This window comes from Papaver somniferum, chromosome 4 (genome assembly GCF_003573695.1).
Source record: "Papaver somniferum cultivar HN1 chromosome 4, ASM357369v1, whole genome shotgun sequence".
Classification (NCBI taxonomy): Eukaryota; Viridiplantae; Streptophyta; class Magnoliopsida; order Ranunculales; family Papaveraceae; genus Papaver; species Papaver somniferum.
Genome location: NC_039361.1, coordinates 35249651 through 35265518, shown reverse-complemented (window position 1 = coordinate 35265518; position 15868 = coordinate 35249651). Strand labels below are relative to the sequence as shown.

Here is a 15868-nt window from a genome sequence, read left to right as displayed (position 1 = left end):
TCTAATTTAAAACTACAGGCCCAAATCAGTCTAACATCACAAACCCACAAGCAATTAAACAAACAAGCCCACAAGTAATTAAGATTACAAGCCCAACAGAAAATGGAAAAAATTATTACAAGCCCACAAATTAAAAATGGAAGCCCACAGGTTGGGTTCTCTTAATGGGTTTAGGCTTACTTGCTTAAGCACAGCCCAGCTGCTCAGTTTGGTTGCAAAAGCCCAGTTGGGCTTTGGATCATCCTAAGCTTTGCTTCAACACTCAAGGTCCAGTTGGGCTTTTCAGTTGCAAAGCCCAGTTGGGCTTTGTTCTTTTTCAGCTGCTTGGAATCAGCCCAGTTGGGCTTTGGATCATAGCAACAGCAGGACCAGCAGAATTGTTCAACAGCAAGTGGGCTTGTTCAATTGCAGCAGCTTGCTTTTGCACAGCAGCAACAGCTGAGGCACAACAGCAAGACCAGGAGCAGCAGCAGGAGAAGCAGCTCAGTAGCAATAGCAGCACCACAAGTTCAGCACCACAAGTTCAGCAATAGCAGCTCAGCAGCAAGGCAGCAGGATCAGAGAGAAGCAGCTCAGTTGAGGTAGCTGGAAAGAAAGCTGCAGCAGCACAGCAGCTTGGCAGCCAAGCAGCAGCAGCAGTCAGGCAGCATCAGCTCCACAGGAGCACTTCACAGCAGGTACCTGGACTCAGCAAAGATCAGTTTCTTTCAGCTGCACTACACAGCAGCTACTAAAACAGCAAGTTAATCTAAGATGCAAGAATGCAATGCATGATGCAAGATATGCAGTGCAGAGAATATGCAAGATGAATATGCAAGTGAGGCTAGATGAATTAAATGCAAGGAGAACAGCAAATAAGAATGCTTCGAAAACACAACGCCAAGTCCCCGGCAGCGGCGCCAAAAACTTGGTGTGGTTAGAAAACACACAAAAACTCTTGCAAGTATACAAGGCCAAGTTTTAGTATAGAAAGTAAGCAAGGGATCATTCCACAGAGACTTGGGGTGTATTGAAGTTTCCTAGATAGCTGAGCTAGTGACAGGCAGTGAACTAAAGAACCAAAGAAGATTCAGTGGCAGTGAGCCAAAGGCAGTGAAGTTAAGAGGCAAAGAAACAAAGAAAATTCAAGAACAATTTAATCAAAACAGAAAACAAGCAAAACAGTTGAAGATGGGAAGTGTCTGAAGATGGGTGAGAATTCTCCTTCACCTAGCTAGTTCACCTTGGTTACATCCCTGTCATGTGGTTAGTTAACTACCTAAAGTCCTTGGATAACCCCTAGCATTGTCTATCTGATTAAAGCATAGGCAATCACAGGTCATTTAGGGTCTAGGTCTCTAACTAATATGGCTTTGTGAATCCCTTAGATTATGACTAACTCTAGCATTAATGGTCTGTTTAAAGCACCACTAATCACAAGCCAGTGAACCTTTGGAATGTTACTAACCTAAATGTTTTGAGCTCAACAGGGTCTAACCCAATTGGCTAACCAAAAAGTTCAGTTGACTTCTCACCCTAGTGGTGAATTAGAACTTAACAAACATGATGAATCACATGAACATTAACATAACAAGAACATGAACATAACAGTGAAAAATAGAATTGCAAAAAGCATAACATAACAGGACAGACATTGAAATTGAAATTGACCCAATTAGGGGGTATCTCGGCTAACCAAGAACACCCTCCACATACAACACCTCCTCTATTTATACCCAAAACTATGAATTAGGGTTCCATATGTTCTTCCCCAAAAAATCCCTAAAACAGTAAAATTAGGGTTACAAAATTTTTACCTAATTTCTCTGATAACTGCTCCTTTTCTTCGACCCATGCTTGTATTCGCCTCCTGCTCCCTGTTCCGCTGTCAATTGCGTGTCTAGCTTGAATTGCTTCATCAACTCCACCCTAGGGTTCAGTGGCGTGAGTGTGGGTTTGATGAAATAATTTTGGCTAGGTGAATAGGTTTTGCAGTATGGGATGATGGGTTTTGTGTAGGTGATAGCCATGATGGCTTTTTGGAGATGTGTGGTGGTGGTTGAGGCAGAGGCAGGCGGAGAGAGCTGGTGGCGGACATGGTTTCTGCAGAGGGAATGGGGAAGGAGATGGGGTGAGCTCGATGGTTTGGCAGAGAAGGCGTGTTTGGTTAGCTGGTATAGGTTCGGTCGCTAGGGTGTGAGGCGGGCGTATCGAGTTTGATGTTCTGCGATGCTGAGTCACTGGATGCGAAGCTGGTAGGTAGATCGGACGGTGATGTGAAGTGAAGCTTGTAGCGACCGTCAGATTATATGATACAACAAAATCAACGATGCCAGATGGAGTTAGGTGTTGTAGTGTTACACGGAGATATCAAGCTTTGATGCACAGCAAGGGAGCGACCGTTGGATTCAACTACCATCTAATCTGAAGGCTTGGAATTTCAGCGCTGTGGTGCTTGGCAGAGACTTCAGATTTTGATGCTCTATGAAGGAGCGACCGTCGGATGCTTCTGAGAACTGATCTGATGGCTGAGAACGGAGGCGCTTTTGTGTGTAGAAAATGAGGTTGTGCGCACCATTCTTCGCGGTTTCCTTGCGTAATTTCTCCCGGCTTTTCACTACTTTTCTGCTCTTTTCGCTCCGCGACTCATCCGAACTTTATTTATTACCTAAAAATGCAAAATTAAGTAAGAAAAATATTTATTCTTGAAAACAATGAAAATACAGAATATGGGATAAAATGTAGAATTAATGCACAAAAGATGAGTTAAATGCCAAGAAAAATATATAGAAATATGCACTTTTTAGCACTCATCAGGAAGGATAAAACCATTAAAAAGGCAAATTGAAGACACAGATAAGAAAATCATACCTCTCAATTCATCATTCTTCTTGAGAATATTTTCACGATCCAACAAAACATTCTGAAGCTTTTGATTTTCGAGACGAATAGCATTACACTCTTTTTCCAAAGCTGTCTGCGAAGCAGCTCTGTCAGAACCTAAATGCTTGCTCCAAATTTTGCAAACATTAGACTTGACAGGATCAATGGAGGACTTCTTGCCATCATCCAAGACTTCAGACAAAACTTTGAAAGCAATATCTATTCCTTCCACAGTTTCTTTCGAAAGGGGAAGAGACTCAGGTAGAGAACTGGCAATGATAGAAGGTTGAGAAACATTCTCAATAGGAAGATAAGAAGTTTCATTCACAAAAGGATCAACAAAGGGGGTTTCAATCATTGAAAGATCAGTTGAAGAAATGAAGTTTGAGGCAGCTTTTTCGCGAATTGGAGATAAGGTTTTATCTTACGAAGATGTCGCAGGAGATTTAGAAGAGATAAGTAAGTGGAATGGAACAGAAGTTTGAACAGTTTTAAGGTGGCGAGATTTCTTGAGAGGTTTATTGACATCCTTATCACCCTGCGAATTATAATCTAGATAAGAAACAGAGGCAACAATATTGTTATTAAAAAGGATAATGTTTCTTAATAGCTTCTCATTCGCAGACTTTCTTTTATGCGCAACAACTTTATGCTGCGGTTTGGGAATGTTAGGGTTCTGAACAGTAAACTTAATGTTGGAGGCGCTTTTGCTGAAATAACAACAGTATGGGAATCACATAAACAACATCAAATAAGGCAGTAAACAAGATCAATTTCAGCAAAACCCATAAAGAAGAAAAAAGAAAACTAACCTTGATGAATCCATGGAAAACACTAGCAGGAAGATTATTTCGAAGAAAATTACAAATGATGAAGATCTGCAGAAGAAATAGTATGAAGATGAAGAAAAACTTAAAAAGATTGAAGAAGAAAGAAGAAAAATTGCAATAACGGAATTTGCAGAAGAACGATGAAGTTGCAGAGAAAATAAAAAGAAAGAAAAAGAGAGTGAGAAAGAATATATACAGAGGGAATTTTTCCTCGAGAAGATAAACACGATTAATACGTGAAGATATAAGCGGTTAAAAAGCAGCGGTTACAAAAGACGTGTCAAGAAACGGATGGAAGAAAGAATATGTGTGATAAATGCAGAATATGAAGAGAGGAACAGTTGTTGTATTTCTCACATCATTCTCTACTTCGCAGAAAAGATATGATAAAAGGCAAGATGTAGGATCAGAATCTCGCAACAATAATATCTTAGCGAAATTATCAACAACACAACACAACAGCGTCGCAGAACAATTTCAGAAATGATATAATAAACGACGTCAGCTAAAATCATGAGAAAGATGTGATGGTCCTGCGAAAATTAGAGAGTTTGCGAGATTAAGATTTGTAAGGTTGCGAGAATGTCGCAAGTCATATTCGAAAATAAAGGACAGATTAGCTGTCATCCACTATGTATTTCCCTATAAATAGTCGTTCAGTTGTAAAGGAAAGAGAGAGATCTTTTTTGAGTAAGAAACAAGTAAATAGGAGAGAGAAAGTCTAGAGCAGAAGTCATTCTTGATTCCTTTATCTTTTCTTGTAAGAATATTCAAAGATTGATCAATAAAATTAAGAGTGTAAATATAAAAATGAGTTGAGTAATAATGAAATCATATGAGGGGTGTAGTGTAGGATTTCCTGCAACTACACAACAAAAATGTAGTCTTGTAAATGAAAATCAGAAAGCTTCTCAAGCTTTTGTACTGAAATTTGACCCTCCTCCCTATACAGCCAGTTGTCTTTCCACATACTATTTCTTCACATGTAGCAATTTCCCAAACATGATATTTTTGGACTAATTTATTCCTTTATGAACACCTTTCCAAACCCAAAAAATATGCTTTATTGGCTTAGAATGTAAAGGGGAATTTTTCAGAAAATACTTCGATTGCAAATCCCTAGTACAAAGATCATTAAGATTATTAACCAATCGCCATACTATTTTACATAAAAGGGCTAAGTTAAACTTCTTAAGACTTTTGAACCCTAAATCAGCCCACCTTTTTGGAAGACATAAGCTTCACCAAGCTTTTGGGTGAAATCTTTCTTATTTGGTTGATGACTCCACCAATAACGTCGTTGAGTAGTTTCTAATTGTTGTAAATCAGAGATAGGTAAACGAAAGCAGGAAATTTGATAAAGAACAATAAAATTCAACACAACATATATCTTAGTGGACCTTCTTGATTGAGAAATCAACTTTTCAGACCAACCATTCAATTTTTATTGCATTCTAGAAATTAACGGCTGGAAACACAAAGGTTTATACCTATTTATGAAAAACAAGAACTCCCAAATATTTATCAGATTATTTTATTGGTTTCATTTGCAACAGATTTGCTACATCAGTTTGTCTATGCCTAGAAATATTCTTACGAAAAGAAATGCCACTCTTAATAAGATTGATAACCTGATCAAAAGCTTTACTAAACCGTAAGAGAGTTTGTTGAGCATACTGTAATTCATAATCTTTTGCTTTAAGGAACAATATCACATCATCTGCAAAGAACAAATGTGTAGTAGATGGTTTGACTATATGTATTCTTTTCTGATGTTCTGCTTGAAGTAAAAGCCAAGACAAAACATCCATATAAAGTATAAAAAGATAGGGAGATAAATAGTCTCCCTTAACCCTGTAGGAGGAGTAAAAAAATAACAAGCTGAACCATTTAACAAAAGGAAAATAGTTTGAGTGCTAATGTAGAAGCATACCATTTTTAACCATTGTTCATCAAAGCTAATATAATTTACAACATCATACACAAAAGGTCATTCATTATGATCAAATGTCTTAAACATGTTTAGTTTAATGGTTATGTCTCTTACTTTATGTTTCTTTTTTTTTCTTCATGGTATCAAGTAGCTTGTGTGATATGACAGTGTTGTCTAGAATACATCCACCTGATACAAAAGCTTCCTGATAAGAAGATATAACTTTAGAGATGCTAGGTTTCATCAGATTGACCATTAACTTAGATAAGATTTTATTACACAAGCTAATAGGTCGAAAAATCATTTGGAGTAGATGGAAATTATATTTTTGGAAGTCTGATAAGTAACATTCAAATTGGGATTGAGAGTCTAAGTTTTGAAAAAAAAATTGTACTAATTTGACTATATCGTAACTTATCTCGCAACTATATGTATAAAACTTAATCCGAAAACCATCGGGTCCCGGTATTTTTCATGAAGGCACTTGGGCTATTTTGTCAGATTTCCTCAATAGTAGGTATTTTTAAAAGATTTTCATCATCTGCATATGCACTACACCATATTGGCCAGATAGCAACTCAAATTAGCAACGGAAATGTAGCAGTTGCTAATTTTCAGTTGCGAATTTATATTGCTAATTTCGCAACTGCCATTCCTCAGTTGTTATTCACAACTGTTTCTTTTTTAGGCGTGCGAAGTACCCTTGTGACAAAAAAAACCTGCAAACACCTTATTTTTACCTTTTTTTTCCGAGCGTGATTTCGTGTGTGCACTCCTCTTATCCTTGGAGAAAATATCCCAGTTCAATCATTCAACACTCGTCCTCTCTCTCACTCTCTTTCTCCTGAAGAAAAAAATCTCCTGCCATGAATCTTTCCCTCCGTTGAAATCTGAGGAAGCTAGGTATGGATGACGATTAGTGTTTGTTATATGAGGTTTAAATCGGTTGATGCTGCTTTTTCTGTTAGTGTTTGATAGTTAGGGTTTGGTAGATTGGGTTTGATAGTTAGGGTTTTTTATTTTTTGTTCAAATCGATTAATGATATATTTTTTGTGTATTTTGGTAGATGATACTTAGGGTTTTATTTATTTTGTTTAAAGGGGAAAGAAGAATAAAAAAGGTGAGTATTAATCTGGTTTGAGGTGAGATTAGGGTATGCTTAAATGTTTTCTTTCAAAGTATGGATTCAATTATTAGAGTTACTTAAGTTTAAAGTTGTGATTAGATCTGAAAAAGTAGGCTAGTATTAATTTTCTAAAGGACAATCTTTGAGACACCGTTTTTGTTCTGTTGTTTACACTTAGGAATTTTTAGTTTTGGATTGAACCAGTAGAAATTTAGGAATGTTTAACAAGGATTTGGAAATGATATAGAGTATTGGTAATCACTGTCTAGATAGAAACTTCAGCTGAAATAGTAATTGTAGTGTAGGATTGGCTAACTTCGATAATTCATTTAGTTTCGTATTGGTTTAAGAGGTCGGGATTGTAGAAGTGGATAGATGTATGTAAGATTTTATTTCAGAGACATGGTGAGAATTTAAGCTAATTTTATGCTGGACGTTTAGTATGTTAATGGGTTTCATCATCTTTTTATGTTGTTCTCAATTTTGAACTACTGGATATTTTCATTCGATTGGTATGCATATTAACTGTGTCGATGGGTGTATGTAGTATGCATTGTTTAGGTGTTCTGTTTTCTTTTATTTTCTATTGGACAGATATAAAGTTATTTAGGAGACCCATTCGTGTGCATACTCCACGTGATTGTTTTGTTTTCTTTTATTTTCTTCTTCTGTTTGCGATAATACTAATCTCATGGTTTGAGGGTTTTCATGAGGATAGACTATTTGGTGAGTTAATGATGAAATTGATATTCCTTTTTCTGGGTTATAATATGTTCTTTCCGTGTTCTTCCTTTTATCAGTAATTACCATTTTTACTATAAGCTTCCACTGAATCTTGCTGATTATTTTTCCTTTTAGTGCCAGGCGATACATCTACAGCTGAAAGTGAACTCAAGGAAGAGGAAAGTGAATACTAAATTTGGCTTGAGTGAGTGTGTAAAAGCTTTTGCCTAATCTGTACATTTTGTATATGTCTTTTGTGGTTTCGACAACGACTTATGATATGTATGTACTAGGTTTGGTTAATGTATTAAGCTATCTCGAATGCATGAGTCCTGTGGTTAAGAAAGTAGCATTCTGTCAGGTGGACACAATGATGTTGTTTTATATATATAATCTTTTTGGTCAAATAACCTTGTTAATAATATGAGTGTGAGGAATTAATAATAAAGAAAATGATAATAGAAATGCTAGTGGTAATTGTGTTATGTGTATGATCACTAACTTAACCAACTTTTCAAAACCTGTTTCTTCTTGAAACCTTATAAGTGTACTTCATGTGTAAAGTTATTTCAGTACATATGGTCTCTTATCACAACGAGAGAGACTCTTGCAGTTTCTTCTTTTGATTATTACTGTTGTTAATTCTTTACTTCACTTTAACCAACTTAGTAATGATGAATTTAGACAGAATTATACCTTAAGTTTAGGTTTTGTACGTGTTAGAGCATAGCTCGGTCGACCTCGCATGCGTTTCTATATCAAGCATGTTTGTCAATGTTAGTGATCAAAACTATGAGTCTTGATTTCTAGTCTATTATAGCTAAGTCTCGGACTAGGATAGGAAAGTGTAGTTGAGCTTAAGGACTTCATGGCGATTCATCATACAACGACGAAGATCTACACAAGGAACCGTGGAACTTCATCAACAAAAAGGTATGTGGAGACTTGAACTTATCTATCACTCAAAAGTCTATCTATTCTATCTCCTACTTCTTATGAGATAAAAAGTCATATGCTATATAGACTGGATCATACACATTTGACATTTCGAGTTGAGTATTCACTACTTATCTTTTTCTCGAAATCGTGTGTTGGTAAAGCGTTTCGCTTTGATCAAGTTTATCTTCACCTAGTGACAAAAGTCATGAAAAGTTTCAATTACTTTGAGAATTTCTCTGACGTGGAACGGTCTATGAATAACGGCTATATAACGTCCTCTGAGAATGTCTCAATGATTGGAATGAGAGTTTAGATTACATAACCATGTATTCCTAAATCCGAAGTTTTCGAACTTTGTTGATTGAGAGAAACCGGAGGAATTGGCTTTGCCAAGTCCGCGAACTGACGGAAGTTCTCTTACCGAGAATTTCTGCTGGGATTTTCCAAAAACTCGTTTGCGTGTTTAGTCCGCGAACTGGCAGAAGTCTCTTTGACGATATTTTCTGCTGAGTTTGGAAAACTCTGCCGGTTGCCTTAAGTCCGCGAACTTGTTTGTGATCTTAAGTGGTTATGATCTAAAGATGTGCTCTGAACATGAAACTTAAATTACTAAGGAATGCTTTATGCAAACCGTGGCTATAAAGTTCATGAGCCGATTCATCGAATCGAATCATCTTTGTTTCAATTGTGTCTTGTATAGTTACATAAGATCTCATAGCAATTGAACAACTCTCTAACTAGTTCATTTGAGTCAATTGAACTAGTTATGGTGAAGAAGAACTAGGTTAATATGAAATGCTCATATGGTTAACCTTTTGGGTTACTATGTTGAACCAACATACACGTACACGTTTGGGCACGGTTTTCACAAACCCAGTAAACGTATACCCAAGTGTGTGTGACAAGCTAAGTTTTCGATCTAACGGTTGAGAAATATTAGCTTGAATCTAAATCAGGTTTTCATCTAACGGTGAATATGGATTCAACAGTCCAGAAGGGGTTGTTTATCACGTTTTTAAATGACATATTAGTTGTGTGATTAGGGTATTACAAACAAATCATGTCATATAATACAAAAACAGAGGGACCCATCATTTAACGCGAAAAAACTGTTATTCTTAAATGTGATAAATTTGTAGGTGCGTGATTTTTTAAGAACCATTAAATCACGAAATAAATCTGTTGGATATCCTAAGTTTTAATACGCCCCAACTAGCATACTGTTACACACCATAAAAAATGGCTCACTGCCGGCTTAGCATAGACACGGCTTACTTGCCATAAGTCTATAGAGCTACATCGGTTCCATTATAGCAAACCCTAAAACCAAAAAAGATAAAACCCCAGAACCAAAAGAGAAGTTCTAAGTTCGTATCTTCACCCCGCAGTCCCCGTCGTCTGTTCTTTTCCCTTCGGAAACCTAACTACCCGAGGAGACTCTAACTTAGAAGAAGAAGAAACGAGGATATTGAGTGAGTTTACATCCTACTGGTTTTTGTTCAAGTTTATATCTGGTCACTAAAAAATTGATTTTGGAGACCAAAATTGAACATGTGATTTGATATATTGGTTAAGGTAGAAATTGGGAAGGAATAATTTTGATTAGTTTGATTACATGGAAGTGGTTTCTGAATTCACTTCTTCAAACCTTTCTCTCTATTATTTTGCAAGACAAACCTAAGAGGAGATCGAAGAAGAAGAAGATATCAAATTAAAGTAAGTCTCAAATCCCTTTTCATCTTTCATTCTGTTTTTTTTTCCTTAAGCTTCTGTCTGGTTAATTAAAAAATTGATTTTTGGAGACCAAAACATTATCTAATAAGATCCAAAGATTTTGGTTAATTTGATAAATTGGTTAATGTAGAAATTGTGAAGGAATGAATTTGTTTAGTTTTATTGCATGTGAATCGGAAGGGAATGATTTGGGTTTTTAAATCTCTTTTAAGAATCGATAGTTGCTAAATTGGTTTGATTTTTACGGGAGAATTGGATACTTTGGAAATCTTAAGTCATTGCAGTTCTATTTTTCCATTGGTCAGTAAGTGAATTTGTTTTCCTGATGTGCTTCTCTTAACTTTGTTGATATGAGATGGTCAGTTTTCTGAGGTTAGTTTATCAGTGAGCAATCAGTCTGAGGCCACTTAATTATTGATCTTAAAAAGTAAAAATCCGACATGAGAATTGGGGTTCTTGGTCTTGTTGTTGTGACACAACCTTTTGGCGAGGAGAGTGGGAACCTAAATGAGTACCCCCAAGATGCTCAGCGAGATTAATAACAACTTAATTGCATCAATCTGAGGAGACCCTGCCCTTGTTCGCGATTAATTCTGTCCCTGACACTCATTGTAGCTTTTTCAGCTCCTTCTCCACCCCTGGAGTTTCGAGCAAGAGTCACAAGCCCCTTTTTCTCTCAAGTGTACAGGATTAGCTGTTTGCATGCTTGCACTACCTATAACTAATTTTAAGAGGAGGTAGATAGATAATGGGAGCTAGTTGTTTTCACTAGTGATTAGGAAAGAATATATCCATATAGGGATGGGAGATCCTTATAATTAGCTAGTGATTAGCAAAGGAAATCGGAATAGGATCTAGTGGCCTTGCTTTAATATTTGTTGTTTTCTTAGCTAGCAATGAGCTGGGTTGTGCGGAATATTTAGAAGACAACTCGTATCCCGTGGTCTTAGGTATGCGCAGGGGTACTCATACTGGCACCGGTTGGCATGCTTATTTTTCCATGAAAGAGCATTTCAAAGATACATATTTAATATATTAGTGCTCTTTTCACATGATACGTGCTAGATATCTGATTTAAGGTGCCAAAGAAAATCTTTTATATATACACAACTCAAAGTCTGGATTGTCTAACTTATGTATAGAAGTGATTATCTTGTATAACCAAAGTCAGAGTCCCTAACCCATTTTAAATGAAAAAACTTTCGGGGAAGAGTAAGTGTGTCCAGTAGTATAAGTCCACTTGTATGGACGGGATACAATCTATGTTCCAAAGTATCCGCGCAACCCACTAATCAGGATAGGAAATGGGAAAGCTGATGTTTGATTTTCTGACTTTATTGGCGAAAATTGGTATTTGTAATAATCTGACACCTCCGAATGTTTTAACTCAGGGTCTCTGCATTCTAAAACCGCTCTGAGACAGTTTCAAGGTTGAGCACAGACGTGTTTTCATGAGTATGTGATCTGAGTTCCTTTGTTGTTCTTTGGATTTCCCTTCCCTTGTTCCTTTGCTTCCCTAGTGGTCTGAAAGCTAAGAGTATGTTATTTGGTTTTCTTAGACAATAGTTGTTGCAATCTGTTTGCTACTTAATGAACCACCTTGTTGCTTTGCCTTGAGTTTTGGTTAGTAATAGGTATGTAGGAGAGATTCCAAAAGTTATGAACGAAAATTTACTATTCGGAGATCCCCTGTTTTATTCTCTTTAAAGGTGGTATGGTCACACCCGTAATTGATAATTACTTAATCTCATTTACATATATTTGAACTAACATCAATAGAGCTTTATGTTCTTATGTGATTACATATTTTCTTGGCTTTCTATAACCTTACCAAGTGTTGAAGAATGCTTACACTACATTATGTCGATATCGTAGTTCTGAGAGTATCCTTTTTTTTTTGTAATTATGTTTTAGCAAAAGTAAACAGTGCATCAAGAACCGAAAAATCAAAACAATGGCGATTGGTCAATGATGCTACAACTGCGCAAGAAAAGAAAATGAAGTTTCCAATATACTATAAGAAAGAAGATTAGGAGAAGTTCATTGATAACAAAACTTCTGAAAAATTGCAGATAAAATCTGAACAGGCATCTAAAGCACATCGGAAGTGAAGGCTCAATATACAGGTGGTAGGAAAGGTGTACCTAGAAGGTGGCTTGAAATGTTAAATTCTTAACACTATATAGCATTTTTGAGCCATTATTCTTAACACTATCACTGGCAGCTGCAAAACTAGTAAGTTCTCCTGTTTTTTTTTAATGTTATTTATTGATATTGATGATGTCAGTTAGTCTCTGACTTTAGTTGGCTTCTGTTGATGTATAGGCATTGGTGAAGAAGGCATATGATAAAGATCCTTTAGCACAAAAGTGTTTGAGCACCGATGCTGATACCAAGGTTAGTGGTCAATTTGTTGTTACATGAATTTTTTTACTTCTTGAATTTTCATATTGGATGGTGATAGTGATTACGTTGCTCTCTTGTAATCACATTAGCATAACTGCTGCATATGTAGAACTGTCTTATTTATGTTTTAGTAGTAATTAATACTTTAAGTATCCAGCACCAGCACCAGCACCACTATGTAGATATCATTAGCTTTAAAGTAGTAGTCTTGGAACTCACGATAACATATGCTTGAAGACATAGATGCTAGACTGTATTGGAAACATTTGTTAATAACTGAAGTTTACCTTTATGTGTGTGTATATTGTTACTGCTTCCTTGTTAATTGTCGGTGACTTTCCAACTGCACAGTAGCCTAAAATATTCCTTTGTGTTACATTAATTGTTTAACTGAATTTTAATGAATTTGAATTGCTTCAATATATGGCTAGATATTTGGCGTCGATTGAAAGGGTTTACATATGCGGATTGGGTGCAGGTGTCTAAATCTCAATTTCTTTTTCTTGAGTTTATGAGGGCCAAGTTGCAGGAAGAGAAGAACAATGTGGTGAAGAGAAGCAGAAAAACAAAGCTTCGAAAGCACAGTTGGATGTTGAAAGACAGAAAAATAATACTGGAGTACATTATCAGATATCTAATAGCGCTCTTACCAGCAGGTGACTTCTAATAGCTCTTAGTAATGTGTAGTCAGATGTATACAATGCTGCTATCATGATTTCTTAAACTAACTTGGTCTTGTTTGTTACATATACAGGACATTGGGATGCCAATAGTACCCTCGTCGTTTGGTCTTTGCTTTTTGAGGAACTTAAGGAAAAAGCCGGTTGCAGTTGCATATGTCGACACTAAGGTGCTGACTGATGACAGAGATGATGCTATACTTCGGGATGTTTCAATAGGTGAGTGGCCAAAGGCCTATGTGACTCCCCAAGGAGAGCGGTCAAGTTAGAGTGGTAGTGACAGTAGATTGATTACTTTTTTTTTTTTTTGTAATTTTCAAAGGGTTGCAGGGATGTCTTCCAATTTGTATTCGAATATTCTATTTTCTCTAATAATAAAGTTAATTTTAAATTGTGCTTGGAATTACATTTTTGTTTCACATATTAATTAATTTCTATTTTATATTATATTTTCTGACACACCAAATATAGGTGGATTTCAGACCCAAAATTTGAATACCAAAATCTGAATCAGTAGCCAAAAAATGACGGAATATTCTCATTAGGATTTGTAATATTTTTTAATGAAAATACCTCCAATTATAACAGATGTGAACCATTATTTTATTTATCATATACATGAACCGTTATTATATTTCACATATAATAACCATGATTTTTTTATGGCATAAATCAGCCGTTATTGTATGTAACACACAATAAATGTGATATTTAACAACAGACTCTGTACGTGATTTTAAATCACAACTTTTAGTCATCGTACTTAATGACGTTCTCAACTTGTCATTTGTAAAGAGTCACACCAAATAAATAACGGTTCAAATAACATATGAAAACCGTGATAAATCATGTTTTATAACATACTTTATTCGTCATTTATAGCCCCTTCTGGACTAGTGATTGCTTTGTAACTAAGGAAAAACCCTGATTTGAAGGCTATATATAGGAGACATCTAGCATTGGCCAAAACTAATCCCCAGACGTCTGTGTGATACTAGTGCGCTCATTAGAGTCGATTCTCCTTTAACCTTTGGTTTTCTTCTCTAAAACCAGGTTAACGACTTAAAGACTTTATTGGTATTTTGAAGCTAGACCGATACTACTTTTATCGTAGTTGTGTGATCTGATCTTGCATCTTTTATCGTACAAGTACAATCTTTGATTGGCTTGAGATCGTGAGAGTTCTCCGATATGCAAGATAAAGAAGTCACAAACATCTTCGTCTCATTGTTTGTGATTCCTCGACAAACCGCTTGTGTAGTCAAGAAGGATTGTTGAGAGGCGATTGATTTATCTAGGATGTTCTTCGGGAATATAAGACCGGATTATCAATTGGTTCCTGTTCACCTTGATTTTATATCTTAAGACGGAACAAAACCTAGGGTTTTTCTGTGGGAGACAGATTTATCCTTTGATAGACTTTTCTGTGTGAGATAGATTTGTTTATTATCAAGTCTGCGATTTTGGGTTGCAGCAACTCTTAGTTGTGGGTGAGATCAGCTAAGGGAATCAAGTGCACAGTGTCCTGCTGGGATCATAGGCGTAGTTTACAATTGTACCTTGAATTAGTGGGAGACTGATTGGGGTTCAACTATAGTCCAGCCCGAAGTTAGCTTGGAGTAAGCTAGTGTCTGTAGCGGCTTAATACAGTGTGTATTCAATCTGGACTAGGTCCTGGGGTTTTTCTGCATTTGCGGTTTCCTCGTTAACAAAACTTCTGGTGTCTGTGTTATTTCTTTTTCGCATTATATTTTATATAATTGAAATAATACAGGTTGAACGTTAAGATCAACAATTGGAAATCCAACCTTTGGTTGTTGATTGATATTGATTGATCCTTGGATATTGGTTTTTGGTACCGTCCAAGTTATTCCTTGTGTTTGATTAAAGACTCGCTATTGTTTTAGCTTGAGTAAATCAAAACAAGTGAGAGATATTGACTCCTTGAGATACTTTAATCTAGATTGAGTCTGACTGTCTAGTCGATTCTCTAGCAAAGTATTTCGGAGTTAGTCCATACAGATTGCTAAGCGAAATATTGGGTGGTGTTTTTAGACCCCCGCTTTTTCAATTGGTATCAGAGCAGGCAAACACTGTAAACCTAATAAGTTTGTGTTTGTTCGTTCCTTATAAATTTCCCTATGGGAAATTTCTTTGGAAAACTTGCTCCTGGAATCTGTAACGCACGCCAGATTTCCTTAAAGATTGTTCGGAGATTATTATGGAGAAACCCTTTGGATTCTCATGATAATTCTTCTTCATCTAAAAGGGAATTTTTTAGTGTTAAGAATCAATCAGAAGGAAAAAATAAAAAGAAGGAAAGACTGAGAAAACGCTCAATACGGTCAAGGATATGGAAACTCACTAGATTAACTCTTGATCTTTTTGAGGAATACTATCGATATGGATCAATTGATAAAGATCTGTTCGAAGCGTTCGAAGGCGTTTTTAAATTCTTAGAAAAACTTAAATTTGTTAAGTCTAAGAATCATTCCGAAAAGGGTTATGTATGTGTTAAATCTGTTAATAATGAACAACCCAGAAATCGGAGGTATCCTTCTTCAGGCCAGAACAAACGAAGGATAGAAAGCTCTAACTGTCCTGACTATCATCATTACTTTGATTATACCACAG

General features: G+C 36.2%; 1 long non-coding RNA gene across 7 annotated transcripts; it reads left to right on the top strand.

Moving 5' to 3' along the window:
- Nucleotides 1–9749: 9749 nt before the first annotated feature.
- Nucleotides 9750–13628, top strand: LOC113275137. 7 transcript variants are annotated; one of them, XR_003323441.1, is made up of 7 exons: nucleotides 9750–9886; nucleotides 10086–10130; nucleotides 11540–11603; nucleotides 12063–12383; nucleotides 12474–12545; nucleotides 12986–13210; nucleotides 13309–13628. It is a non-coding gene; the product is annotated as an uncharacterized LOC113275137 (long non-coding RNA). The 7 variants fall into 7 exon arrangements; XR_003323440.1 differs by lacking the exon at nucleotides 11540–11603; XR_003323442.1 differs by having other exon boundaries at nucleotides 9756–10130; nucleotides 12221–12383.
- Nucleotides 13629–15868: the final 2240 nt, after the last annotated feature.